We start from the raw sequence: 14,653 nt of genomic DNA, 5'->3' as shown, positions 1-14,653 counted from the left end.
GACAGCACAAACCTTTAATCCCAGCATTGGGAGGCAGAGACAGGCTGATGTGTGTGTGTGTGTGTGTGTGTGTGTGTGTTTGTGCGCGCATGCGTGTGCCTACATGCGACTGTGTATGTGTATATGTATGTACCTTGCAGGGATAGATGTGTAGTAAAAGGAAAGAGCTATGGAAGGTCATGGCTGTTAAAGCTCATCAAGAAAGGGGCTGGCGAGATGGCTCAGTGGTTAAGAGCACTGACTGCTCTTCCAGAGGTCCTGAGTTCAATTCCCAGCAACCACATGGTAGCTCACAATTATCTGTAATAAGATCTGGTGCCCTCTCCTGGACTGCCGACCTACACGCATGCAGAACACTGTATACATAATAAATAAATACATCTTTTTTTAAAAAAAAAATGTCAAGCACATAGGATTCTGTCTGTTTCTTTGTCTCTGCAGGGTTTAAATTCTTTTCTGCAATAAAAAAAAATTATCACAAAACAGCCAAAGGATTTTTAAAAATTTCAACAGCTTAAAAGTCACTCTGAAGAATTCCCCTGACTTGACTGGAGATTAATCACTGTAGAGATTAGTCAGTCAGATGATCACAGCAAAAAGAACCTGAAAGTCTGCTGTGGAGTCAACATTTTAACTAAGTAGAAAGGCTTGGAAGGCATTGGCAGCGTGCGTAGCTTGGTAGTTGGGTGCATGCTTAGCGTATGCTGAGGTCCTGGCTTTAATCTCCAAAACTAAATAAATAAATAAATAAATAAATAACTGGAGATCTTTACCACCAAACCCAAGGTGACTCTGGAGCATACCAGGGCATTCTCCCTGGAGCCTGATGGATCCAGTTATGACCTCTGACCTTATAATCCTCATGAACCAACTATTAGATGGTTCAATTCTTTTCCTTTTTTCTTTCGTTTTCTTCTCTCTCTCTCTCTCTCTCTCTCTCTCTTTCTTTCATTCTTTCTGGACTGTCCTCCCACAAAATGAAAAACAAGACAAAAACAAAACAAAACAAAACAAACAAACAAACAATCAGTGAAAACCACAAGGTGACCCTGGTTCCTTTTGCATGTCCTAGACTAAGCTTTGCTCATACGACGCTAAACTCCCCACCCAGAGGCAGTCCCTATGTTTTTTGGAACAGGTGATCTATGACATCAAACAGAGCAGGCTCAGCAGCATGTGCCCCCGCTGTACATGGCAGAGAGTCGTTCCTGTGTAAGTGTGTGTGTTCTCCCAATCCAAGCCCCTTGCCATCCTCGTTTGAGGGGGCACCACTTGAACTTGCTATACTGAGCCTGTCTCATTCTTTGAACTCCTGGCTTTTCCTATGAGGTTTGTTCTCATCAAGAGGGCAAGCCTGCTGTGCTCAGGTATGGAAGCTCTGAGCCTTCCTCCTCTACTATGCTCAAAAACAGAATTACAGACCAGTAAGATGGCTCGGAGGTTGAGGCTGACTCACTGCCAAACTGAGGGCCCAAATGGATTTTCAGGCCTCACGTGGTTGAAGGAGAGAGCTGACGTCTATAGATAGTCCCCCCGATTTCCACAGGCATGTCCATGGCATGTCCATGTGTGTGTGCATGTGTGCGCAAGCAGACAGACACACACACACACCTAAAAATGTGACTCGAGAAAGGAACACAGTTACAGTAATTTAAAGATCTAAGTTGGTTTTATTTTGTGCTTCTAGAATCAGATAACACTCCATTCTGTAAAGTAGATTTAAAAACAAAAGAAACCCTGTGGGCTAGCAGAAAAGGTTGGTTTTATAGAAGAAAGGAGATGAAAAAAGAAAAAGAAACCAAACAAAACAAATGGATTAGTTATTTCAATGTTACTTTCCTTGTACAGCTATGACAAAGAGACACCAGTGGATTGGTTACCAGGTTAGTTCAGGCTGGCCTGTGTGTGTAAAGATTAAGGCAGAGGAAACTTAAATATACCACTGGTCTGTTTGGAAACTTGGATGGTCTCTGATTTTTTTCCCCCATTAGTTTTGGTTGGTGAAGTAGAACTAAGCACAGGGAAGTCGCTTCCCATTTCTAGTCTGGTCTGTTGAGACCTAGTGCTGGAGCTTATTCAAATCAATGCTGTCTTGTTTCAATTCTTCAAAATATCCTGCAATGTCTGGTTCATTTGCCTCTCCTGAACAGGACCTAGGAATAGGAACATACAAAAGAATAAACTCTAAATGAGCTTTTCTCAACCTGTGGGTTGTAACCCTTTCACAGGGGTCACCTAAGGCCATCTGCAGATCAGATATTTACATTATGATTCATAACAGTAGCAAAATCACAGTTATAAGGCAGCAGTGAAAATAATTTTGTTTGGGGGTCACCACCACACGAGGTATTTAGAAGTCACAGCATGAGAAAGGTTGCGAATCACTGCTCTAAATCCTCTCAGCCTGGAGGCCAGCTCTCTCCCAAGTAGCAATAGCTACCAGAGAGGTTAAATCACCTAATATGGGCACGCAATGATGCTCAATGTTCTTCCCCTGATGCAACCACTTCAGTGGGAGACTCAGCGCATCTCAAGTGCCCAAGCTGTTCTTGCTCTCACAGACTGGGAGAATCACTATGAAAGAGACTGTACTTTGACCCAAATGTTGTCAGGTTTCTCCTCTTGACCTCAGCACTAACCTCCATCCTTGCTGGATGGGCTCACTGTAGGGAAGTCTTCCTCCCTTGCTACTGGGAACAAAAGTCCTCTGATGGACTTCAGCACAGATGTCGAAGACCCTGAAGACGGGCTGACTAGTACTTTGTGCTTGTGAGGAGATGAGCAGTTGCAGATTAAAGGCCAACATGTTCATGGGTTGCCTTCTGTTCCTTTATTCACCGCCAACCCCTGAAGCTGACCCAATATCCCTGAGGCGACTTTTGGAATGTGTTAGTGAACTTAGTCAGCTCACTACCAGGTTCCACTCCAACCCTAAAACTAAGACATTTGAGACCCCGTTCTACTGTAGCCCCTCTCATGACGCCCCCTAATGTGATGTTATCAAGTGAGCTGCTTTGTAAAATTTGTACTATACAATTTTATGTAGACTATTCCATGGCAGAACATGTCACTCAGAGTCATCTGAACCTGTGTTCCCAGGCCATGATCACTCACATGGCTCACAATAAGCCAGCCCCTATTCTCTTTGAAACAGGAGCTATTTTATGTGAACAATATACAACCGCCTTCAAATGATGACCACCATGATCTGCCCTCAACAATGACCCTACCAGCTCACTTTAGCCTTTGAAATCCCCTTTTAGTAATTTTCTACTAATACCACAACCAATGGTTTAGAATCTCTACTGCTATTTGTTGGAGTTGAGTCCAAATTGGCAAAGTTTCCTTGAGGCTGTCCCTCTATCTATCACCAAGCCCCTAATACCTTGAAACTCCAAGATGAGACCCCGACATCCATGACAGAGTTCATGGAGCTTCCATAGAAGTTAACCAGAAAGAACGGATTGCATAATAGTTTGCTTTGAATTCTTTGAGACTATCATACATGTGTGATGTAATGGGAACACATCCACCCCCACCCCCCACTAACTATCCCTGGATTCCCACCAATATGTTTCCCTCCCAGCACCATGCCCTCTCCCTCCTCTTCCTCTCTTGAGAATGCCATGCTAGCTAGTTTTATGTCAACCTGACACAAGCTATAGGGAGGAGAGAGTCTCAGTTGAGAAAATGCCTCCTTAAGATCCAGTTGTAGGCAAGATGAAGGGCATTTTCTTAACTAGTACTTGATGGGGGATGCCCTAGCCTATTGTGGGTGGTGCCAGGCCTGGACTGCTGGTCCTGGGTTCTATAAGAAAGCAGGGGAGCAAGCCATGAGGAGCACACCAGTAAGCAGCTCCCTCCATGTCCTTTGCATCAGCTCTTGGCTCCAGGTCCCTGCCTTGCTTGAATTCCTGTTCTGATTTCTGTTGCTGGTGAACAGCAATGTAGAAGTGTAATCTGAACAAACCCTTTCCTCCCCAAGTTGGTCAAAGTGTTTTGTTGCAGTAATAGAACTCTAACTAAGATAACTGTCATGCCTGAGTACTGTATTTGCAAGCTTTTCACCCCTTCCTTCCCTCCCTCGCTCCCTCCCTCCGTGTGTGTGTGTGTGTGTGTGTGTGTGTGTGTATTTAAAAAAAAAACTAATGGACTCACAGAAGCTGTGGTTAACTGCATAAGACCTGTACAAAATCAAATAAAGCCAGCCAAGATTCCAGCATGGATAAGGACCTCGAATCCTCACCTGTAACTAAGGAGCAATTGATAGTTGGTTCCTGCTGGGAGAGTGAAAGTCCTTTTTCTTAGGGCGTGTGGACACTGGTAGGTTGCCCATGCTCCAGAGAATGGATCTACATTTCCATACACAGCTGCATCACTTAGTATTCATTGTGAAAACATCTAACGGATTGAAAGGATGGAGTAAGAATTGGAGGTGTGAATCCAGTTGGAGGTGTGCCTTCCTGGAGGTGTGAGTCCAGGTGGAGGTGTGCCTTCCCTGAAAGTGTGAGTCCAGTTGGAGGTGTGCCTTCCCTGGAGGTGTGAATCCAGTTAGAGGTGTGCCTTCCCTGGAGGTGTGAGTCCAGTGGGAAACATGCCCTCTTACCTTGTGCAAGAGCTCAGGTCGAACTCTGGGAAAGCAAAAGAGGAAGGAAAAACAAAAGCTCTATCATGAACCTTTGAAACAAGAAGGCATGAGGTGTTACATCGAACCTACATTGCAAACAGGATTATGTCACAGGGGAAGCTTTGGGATAAATGGCAGCCCAGAGGACAATAATCCCAGCACTAAGAGGGCTGAAAGGGGATAATTTAAGTTCAAGACCAGTAGGGGCTACAGGGTAAAGCCCTGTCTCAAAAAAAAAAAAAAAGGACTGGAAAGATAGCTGCTCTTCCAGAGGACCCTCGTTCAGTTCCCAGCATCCACACGGTGGCTCAAAACCATCTGTAACTCCACTTCCAGAGAACCTGACTGCCTCTTCCAGCCTCTGTGCCCCCCACACACATGATACACAGGCATACATGCAGGCAAATACTCACACACATGAAATAAAAATAAATATATTTAAAAGTCCAACTGTCTTTAGGTGAACAGTTTACTGCTAGCCTTCAGATGTCTCCCCTTGGATGTCTGAATTTAAAGTTACCATACGATCCTTGCAATGCCTCTTCACTAAGCCTTGGATAGAGCTCAGCTCTTCCCACCCTTTCCAGTACAAGGCAAACACCTGAGATTACCGTGTGCTAAAGAAGTGGCTCTTACCCTTCCTAACGCTGTGACCCTCTGATACAGTCTGTCATGCTGTGCTGACCCCCAGCCATAGCATTATTTTCATTGCTACTTCATAACTGCAGTTTTGCTACTGTTGTAAATTGTAATGTGACTAAATTCCTGTGTTTTCTGATGAGCTGAGGCGATGCTTTAAACAGGTCAGTGGACGCTCCCAAAGGTTGAGAGAACCACAGTGTTAAAGTCCTAGTAAGAAGCTCCTAATTATTGAGTGGCTCGCAAAATGGCTCCCAACAGTATCCATGTCCTAGCCCGCAGAGCCTGTTATGTTAATGGTCAGTAATGAGGTTGTATGTCGAATTTAGGTTGTTAATCAGACAACCCTGAGCTCAGAAGAGTGTCCTAGGTTCTTCGGGTGGGGCCCAATGTTATCTCCAGAGTCCTTTCACATAAAAGAGGGAGGCAGGGAAGCCAAAGCCAGAATTAGAGAGACTTTGCAGGTGAAAGTGGCCATAAACCAAGGAAAGCAGAAGCCGGGAACGAGGCCGGTTTGCCTGTCTCCAGTCTGCAGGCACGATGATGTAATCAAGCCGACCTCCAGATATGTGAAAGGATGCTTCCGGGTCATGTGAAGTCTGGGTCTCTGGGTCTGCGGTAACACACTACAGCAACAACAGGAAACCATGACACTTACCCTTTCAGGGACTCGGCTTCCTACTGTGTGGGAGGAGGTTCCCCGATCTGACAGTGTATGGTCACAAGTCTTCCTGAGCCATGAAAGATTTGTTCAAACCAAAAGACTGTGGGTTCAAACCACGGCCACTTCTGAAAAACCTCACATGCTACTGGGAACTGGCAGTCACAAAACTAAACACTACAAAGGTATATCAGATAAATCCAAGGTGCCAACACGTTAAAAGGACCACTGGCAGGCCTCCTTTAGAAGAGATACACACCTACATAGACATACAATCGCCTACCCTCTGAGTGCCAGAGTTAGAGGAATGGACCACCATGCTTCTCTCTCTCTCTCTCTCTCTCTCTCTGTGTATGTGTGTGTGTGTAATTCCTAGTCCCCACATCTACATCTTTAAGTGCAGGGAATTTGATGCCCTTTTCTGACCTCCTCAGGTTCCTGCACGTGTGTGGTACACATCATGCACTCAGGTGCACACACACACATATTAAATATTTCCTTAAGATTACATATTAAGGCTATGACTATTTTAGTGTGGTAGCACACTTGACTATCAAGTGTTATGCCTTGGTTTAATCTCCAGCACTGCCAATTTTTTTTTTCAAAAGTAAATAAAATAAAAGCTATTTCTAGGTGACATGCATCTAAAGGGACTCAGTGTCACCAAATGTGACATGTTGTACTAGAAATGCAAATGTGGTCTTAAAAGGGCTTTTTTGAGATTTTTATATATTTTATTTTAATTTATGTATAGGGTTTTTTTTTTTTTTGCCTGTATGTCTGTGCAGTGTGTGTATATAGTGCCCTCAGAGATCATAAGAAGGTTATAGATAGCCTGTTAGAGAATTAGAGAGTTGTGAGCCGCTATGAGGGTTCTGGGAATTGAGCCTGTGTCCTCTGAAAGAGCAGAAAGTGCACTTAATGGTTGAGCCAACACGCCTACCCATGAGCAGAGTTTTATAAGAGGTTTAGGAAGTGTCGTGAATTCTCTCATGGTTTCAGAAAACTGATTGTGTGGAGGAATGGCTTTGTCCTTAAGAAATGCTTTATGAGCAGTTTCAGAAAGAGCTGAATAAATGCTAAAATGTATATCACAAATAATATTAATAATTGTTTGATCTGCACGGTGGTTCAGAGGTCTTTGTTGCACAGTCTGCCTGGGTGTTTGGAAATTCTACAATAAAAACTAGAGAGAAGAGAATGGAGGAGTGGCTCAGGGGATAGGAGGTCAGAGGTTAGGAGGTCAGAGGTTAGGAAGTTTATGACTCTTGCAGAGGACCAGGGTTTAGTTCCCATCACAAGTGTCTGGCAGGTTACAACCACCGTAACTCAAGCTCCAGGGCAGCTGACACCCTCTTCTGGCCTTCTCAGACACCCATGTGCACACACGCACACAAATGAAAGTAAAATAAATCTTAAGAAAAAAACCTGTGGAATATGAAACATATAAACTAGACTTATATGAAAACTTAAAAAGTTAAATTTTTAAAAAGCTAAGGGAATTTGTTTCTAAAACTATTCATAGGTACTTATTCAGCTCTTATTCCAAATTTTACATTTTAGTTTTAAATTCCTTCTACAGAGTTTTCTTTCTAAAATTAATGGCATCCCCAACAGTGTAAAAAATTAGTAAATAAAATTAATAGTATTGTTGGTGACAGTGGTAGAGAACCTGCCTAGTACATCTAAGGCCCTAAGTTCTAACGCCAGCCCTTCTCCCACCAAAAGAAGAAGAAGAAGAAGAAGAAGAAGAAGAAGAAGAAGAAGAAGAAGAAGAAGAAGAAGAAGAAGAAGAAGAAGAAGAGAAAGAAAGAAAGAAANAAAGAAAGAAAGAAAGAAAGAAAGAAAGAAAGAAAGAAAGAAAGAAAGAAAGAAAGAAAGAAAGAAAGAAAGAAAGAAAGAAAGAAAGAAAGAGAAAACTTAATTGTAGTAGTTCAGATTTTGGCAAATGTGATCACATGTAAACCAGCTTTAGTGCATTTCCAGTTAGAAAGCTCACAGCATAGGATGACGTCACTCTGTGAATCAAGGGAAATGGTTTCCCTCCAGATGAAGCCCAGTTTGGTAGAGGGGGGATTTTTGGTCTCAGCAACTCATAGATTTCATTTCTTGATTTTGCCAACAAAACAGATAGAAATGAAACTCTAAAAATAAAAAATGGAAACTTATGGACAAGCGATAAAGGCAATCAGGACCACTATTACCTATACCTCAACATCCCATACACCACAGGAGACAAGAAGTTAGTCATCACTCTAAAGGCCCAGAGCTAAGCCACCTCCTTCTTACTAACATAGCTACAAGAGGCTGTAACAGGGAATAAAGGAAAAACATTCTAATTAGTCTAAGATTAAGAACTGGTTAAAATATATAATATAAGACAGATAGACACAAGTTTCTTTCTAAGCTTTTTTAAATATCTGATTTCTATTTGTATTAAAACAACAGCCAGATGTGGTGGCACACTGGGCTGGAGAGTTGGCTCAGCTTTTAAGGACATGCAAACACCCCAGTGCAAACACCTCATCTGTCACTCCAGTTCCAGGAACTCCCACACCCTCCTCCCATCTCTACAGAGCTGAGTGCTTATGTAGCGTGCATATATATATATAGGCAAAACACATATACACATAAGATAATAAAGTAAATATATCTAAAAAAACAAGTTTGAGTTTCCGTGCCTGGGTTCAAATAATAGTTAATAGTTTAATGTTTAAAATGTTCAATCAGTGTTTTAAGTTAAAATACAGTTAAAATCTGCACTGTCACTGGCGATGGGCAAAAAGAAACCTTTGGTGATGTTCTTCTATCAGTCAGGGGCAGAGCAGATGGCAGTCCTTTGTTCATCCTAGCTTGATGCCTGGCTTGGTGGCCAAAACTGTCATATGCCTAGGACTCATAAAATCCAATCCAATCCAATCCAATCCAATCCAATCCAATCCAATCCAATCCAATCCAATCCAATCCAATCCAATCCAGGCAGCCCAGCGTAGGAGGAGAAAGACAGACAGAGACCTCTGGTCCTCCATGCCACCCATGGACCTGCCCTGCAGCACTCAGCAAAGGAGGGCCATGGACCCCAGCTTGCTGCCCCGCAGCGGGAGCCATCACACTGTGCCAGCATGTGGTGGTCAGACAAGAGAGAGAGAAGTGGAGCAGCTTGGGCAGTATGAAGGGAGATGGAACTGGAGACTCAAGGATGGAGAGGAGTAGCCTGTTGTGATTGGCCAGCCCTGTCACCTGAGACTACAGTGAGGTCCCAGCTCGAGCTGCCTCTGAGAGCCATGTCTGAGTCCATGACTATATAGCAGCAGGGGTCGGGATCAATGTCTGTGTGTCTGTGGCTCATATTAACAACTAGAGACGTGGGGGATGTTCCTGGTAGGGGCAGCTGCCAGGAAACACATGGATGTCTAGGGGCTGTGCAAAACTCCCACCCCAACCCGCACCCACCACTGGATGTGACACTCTGGGGAACTTGCCCCATCTTTAACTGGTGGCAGCACTCAGGAGAACAGATCCTGCACCTCACCCAGACAGCACAGTGGAGCTGACCCTGGAAGCGTGGATGAGGCTGGGCTGGCCTCAGGGCATGAGGTGGCCTAGCCTCAGTAGTGCAGGGGAGTTCCCCCTAGTGGTTCAGTAAGGAAGAGCTGGTGGGCTGAGCAGCTCAGCTACCACCCAGGCCCAGATCCAGGCCTCTGAGTTTGCAAAATTCATAGTATCTGAGAACAGATGGCACACATGAAAGGACCAGTCTCGATGATCCAAAGCCTCAGCATCTCCATGATGCAAGGCAACAACTGCATAATCAGGAGGGGACTGGTGAGGGCTCAATATTGATGGTGCCACAGAAGCCAGTGATCTGGAACCAGACCAATGACTCATGGCAGTGAACATTTCCGAGTGAAGATGTGTGGACAGAGGGATAAACTGTGGGGCACACTGACACATTACAACTTCCACGATGAGATGTTTTCTATGCTTTGTTTTTGTTTTGGTGTGTATATGTGTGTATGTTATTTTGGGTAGGATTTGCAAGGCTGAAGGGCAGATATGAGGGAATGGAGGAGATGAGCAAGACTGGGGTGCATGTTGTGAAACAAAGAATCAGTAAAAAGTTTTTTTAAAAATCTGTACTGTCATTGACACAAAAAATTAATTTAAATGGGCGGTAGAAACCATAGCCAGGAGCTCTGTTGCCACCTCGTGGAGCTTATGTTAATTGCAGGAGAAGTCTGAGAAGAGTGGAAAAATTCCTTCAGTTTTCCTTTCAGAATTTTTATTTTGTACTAATACATTAAAAAATTTATTTTTCTTGTTAGGATAAGAGTAAATGTGTAGGAGAGGGAGGGACTGGTAAAGAATGGGAACAAGAAGAGACAAAGAACAAACCTAATAAAAATACACAAAAGGCATGAACAATAATTTGTCATTCCATGAGAGAAGAAACATCTGTTTAATGAGCAGGTTCCTGTCCAGATGGGCTGCAAGCAGACTGCTACAGTCACTGCTCTGATTTTTTTTTAAGACAGGGTCTCTCTCTATGTAACCCTGGCTGTCCTGGAACTTAATGTGTAGAAGAGGCTAGCCTGGAACTCAGAGGTCATCCTGTCTCTGCCTTCCAAGCACTGGGGTTAAAGGTGTGTGCCACTACTGCCTGACTTCACTATACTACTTTTAACAAAAAGATTTAAAGTGGCTGGGTAGATGGCTCAGTAGGTAAAGCGGTTTCTGCGCAAGCGTGAAGAAGACCTGCTTTTAAATCGCCAAAACTTTTGTAAAGGCTGGGTATGGTAGCACATATATAATCCCAATGCTTCAGCAGGGACGTGGGAGCTCGCTGGGCAGCTGGATCCCCATGCTCAGAAATAAAACAACAGACACCTGACTCAGAACAGTGTAAAAATCAAGAACTATGAGTCACGGTTTTCCTCCGACCTCCACACCCACGCTGCCGGGACTTCTGGAGAGTCGTCAGGGCCTGAAGAAAGAAACAATAGCAAGCTTCAAGACCTTCTGATGCGGGCTGTTTTAAACCATCCCTGTGGTGTACCTGGCAAAAAATGGAATAGGTAGGAAGATTGGGAGACTCCAACATGTAGCAAAGTCAGACTACAGCTTTCTAAGATAAAGCCGTTGAAATGGAGGAGACACACCCCACCCCCACCCTCCCTCCCCCGCGCTGCAATTTTCCAGCTTGTGCTTTGGCTTTGTACATAATAAAGTAAGTATATGGGCTTATCTTTGGGGAGAAAAATATCTGCTTTTGCATTTTGTGATCCCTTGATAATTCTATGGTAGCCCAGTTTGGTAAGGATAAGCCATGTGCCAACTACCCCTTTGCGACAATGCTGACTGTCTATCCAAGCTCTGTGGAAGATTCTCGAGTGGTAAAACAGCCTATTGATAGATTCGGACATTAAGATTAGAAGACGCTTCTTTGGACAGCTCAGAAAACGACTGAATGGCTGTCGGTCTGCATCCATCCACTGCTCAGAACGCAGGGAGTCTGACTGCACTTATCCCACTTGCCGCCGAGCTCCAGGGGTGAGAAAGCATCCACTGATAGGTGGGAAAGCCGGAACTGGTGCGGGGCATCCCTGGCACTGTGACGAGGCTGGGCCCTGGGGTTCGTAGACTCTTGGATATCCAGGTGTCGCTGGAAGTCACAGAACAGTGTCAGGGGCCTGTGGTCTGGGGACAACATCAAGCCTGTGTCTGAGGGAAAGGGGAGTTCAGGTTTGTCCCAGTGGTGATTGTCCTTAGCTTGGTAGAGGCAGGCTTGGTGGCAGCTGTGGCTGGGAGCGTAGAGAGGTTTTTATGAGAGAATTAAGCTGTGGCTCAATAGTTGAACGCCTGCTCCATGGCTGCCCATGACGGACCTTGATGAAAGAGACAGTCCATGGTTCTAAACAGTTTAATTGATTGTTCATGGTGGAAAATGGATGTATAATGTACCATATCCCCGTATCAGGGTAGACCTGAGATTAAATACATTTTTCAGGGAGAAATGTCTGGGAAGGAAAGGTTATTGGCTAAGCCTTCCGGGTCTCTAGGTATCTCATTAGCATGGAGAACTCTGTTCTGGGCCACAGGTCATGTTCCCATATTTGAGAAAGCCTGGCACGTGTTCTAGACCAGGAATCCGGCAGCGGGCGGGGAGTCACCTAAGCCTCAGGTGTGTGCCCACCTAGTGTCTGGGTCTCAACCTGCTCTACCTTACCAAACCTCCTGCCATTGCATCCCATAATTTCTCTTTTTTTCTTTTTCGTTTTTATAAAAGAGAGGTGTCACTGGAATGACTGTGTCATTTGTAGTGAAAATTTGGGGTGGGGTGGAAGTATCAAAATAAAAACACAACACATGCCAGAGGGGTAGCTCAGTGTAAGCCAGAGGGGTAACAAGGGGTGAGCATGGTCTGCTTTTTGGCCTATAGTGGGCATCAGGCTAGGCCAGCAGGTTCCTGGTCTGGAACACGTGCTGCAGATGGCCTTAAACGCCAAAAAAAAAAAAAAAAAAAAAAAAAAAAAAAAAAAAAAAAAAAAAGTATTAGAAGTAAAAAGTACCTGGTTTTGTCCAAAAACAGCTGCAAAAACAAACTAGAAAATTCGATTAGGAAAGCTCTTTGGAGCTAGAAAGTGTTCTGAGGAGGAGGAGAATTGCTGACATGGTAACAAGAACTAACGTTACATAGTCTGGAAAGCATGAAGTACCTTTGACTGTCTAGCCATAGACTAAATGTAGCCTGGGAAGGGCTTTATCTGAAAACACCTCTCACCTTCAGGGTCTGAGCTTCTGTCAGACCTGCAGCCAATTTAATAATGTGCCTTGAGACCACGTCTACCTACAGACTGCACCTGTGTCCCTAGTGTGTGCTGGTGTCTTCAGACACACCAGAAGAGGGCATCAGCTTTCATTACAGATGGTTGCCACCATGGGGTTGCTGGGATTTGAACACAGGACCTTCAGAAGAGCAGTCAGTGCTCTTAACCGCTGAGCCACGCTCCAGCCTGGTCAAAAGCAATCTTAAAGGAAACAAATATCCACCCTAATATTGGAAGCAACATGCGAATACAAGGGGATCGCATCTGTCTGTGATTTGGGGTACCATTCTGGGTCTCTTGGGGTCAGTAACTTCCTCTCTTATAAAATTCTATTAATATTTTTTGTAGAAATTTTCTCATTTCTTTCCCATACCACATTTTCTGTGCTGCTTAAGAAATACAGAACAAAAAGCCCTTTGTTAAGGGCAGACAGATATCAGACATACACAACAGATGGCCACAGATGGTAGACAGACAGAAGACAGAAGGAAAGAAATGGATAGTTTAAATTTAGGCTTGCTCTTTGTCTAAACTACTCCAAAAGGAAGAATTGCTTTTATTCCTATTGTGATATCAGAGCACAGTTGTACCTGGAGGGATTTTCTTTGTCTGAACTTTGAGCTACGTGGAGATAAGTAGCTTTTGTTTTTCCTAGAAAGAACCAGATAACAAATACATTAAGCTTTATATACACTGTTCCAACTGCCCAACTTGGCCGAGGAGTACAAAGGCAGCGGCTGCCAATACATAAGCAAACTGCGTGGCTGCTTCCATGAAACTTCAATTACGGATGCTGAAAGTTTACATCTTTTTCATGTTTCATAAAATACTATTCTTCATTGGACTTCTCCCCTGCCACTTAAAAATGCCAACACTGGGGCCTGGAGAACCTGTTTTGTGGTTATGTATCTAAAACTCTTACAGAGGACCCAAGCTTCATTGCAAGAACCCTGCCAAACAGCTCACAACTGCCTAACTCCATCTCCAAGGAATCCAAACGCCCTCTCCTGGACTCCACATGCACTGCACTCACCTACACACACACACACACACACACACACACACACACACACACACACACACACATTATTAAAAATAGTCTTAGCCAGTGGAGGCACATGCCTTTAATCCCAGTACTCAGGAGGTGAAAATAGGTGAGTCTATGAGACTGAGACCAGCCTGATCTACAGAGTGAGTTCTAGGGCAGCCAGGGTTACACAGAGAAACCCTGTCTCAAAAAAAAAATTAAATTAAAAAGTCTTTAAAATACAAAGCCTCTTCTTAGCTCAAGGGGTATTTAAAAATAAACACCTGAACTAGATTTAGCGTGTGATGCCCCAGGGCTGGCAGTTCTCTAAGCTCTTCTCCATCCTGCTGTGTCTGTGGCTTAATTGCTATAGTTTTCACTGTTTAAGAACATGCGGATTGGACTCCGCATGCAGTAAAACTGCATCTGCACCTTATTTTCCATCTCATTTTTAAGTGCCTATTAGATAAGAATTAAAAAGACAGCACATAGCTGCTATTATTCTTAGAGGGTTACCTTAATTCCCACCCAGGACATCTGAGAGTCTGAACATCTTGTAGGTGTTTAGGATTGAAAATCTCCAGTGGTAAAACCCTTCTTTGTACTGTTGAAGAATATATGTTTTCTAGGAACTGTGTAGATGAGAAGGACTAATTAACAGACTTCTCAGAACAATAAGTTCCAGGTAAGATCTCTGGCTCACTTCCCCTCAGGTCTGTCTTTCTACATCAGTAGTTCTCAGCCTGCGGTTTGCAATTGCTCTGGGGGGGGGGGGGGGGTTGAGTGGCCCTTTCACAGGGTCACCTGAGGCCATCTTCATATCAGACATGGACTGTAATGTATTATAATTTGTAGCAGTATGGATTAGCAAC

The 14,653-nt window shown here is 44.0% G+C and overlaps 1 non-coding gene across 1 annotated transcript; it reads left to right on the top strand.

Moving 5' to 3' along the window:
- The first annotated feature begins 8,690 nt into the window (after positions 1-8,690).
- On the top strand, positions 8,691-8,829 carry LOC115029623. Its single transcript, XR_003835190.1, has one exon. It is a non-coding gene; the product is annotated as a small nucleolar RNA SNORA48 (small nucleolar RNA).
- The last annotated feature ends 5,824 nt before the right edge of the window (positions 8,830-14,653 follow it).

Source organism: Mus caroli, chromosome 16 (assembly GCF_900094665.2).
Source record: "Mus caroli chromosome 16, CAROLI_EIJ_v1.1, whole genome shotgun sequence".
Lineage (NCBI taxonomy): Eukaryota > Metazoa > Chordata > Mammalia > Rodentia > Muridae > Mus > Mus caroli.
Note: the sequence above shows the minus strand (reverse complement) of the source record. Positions and strands in the feature narration are given on the sequence as shown.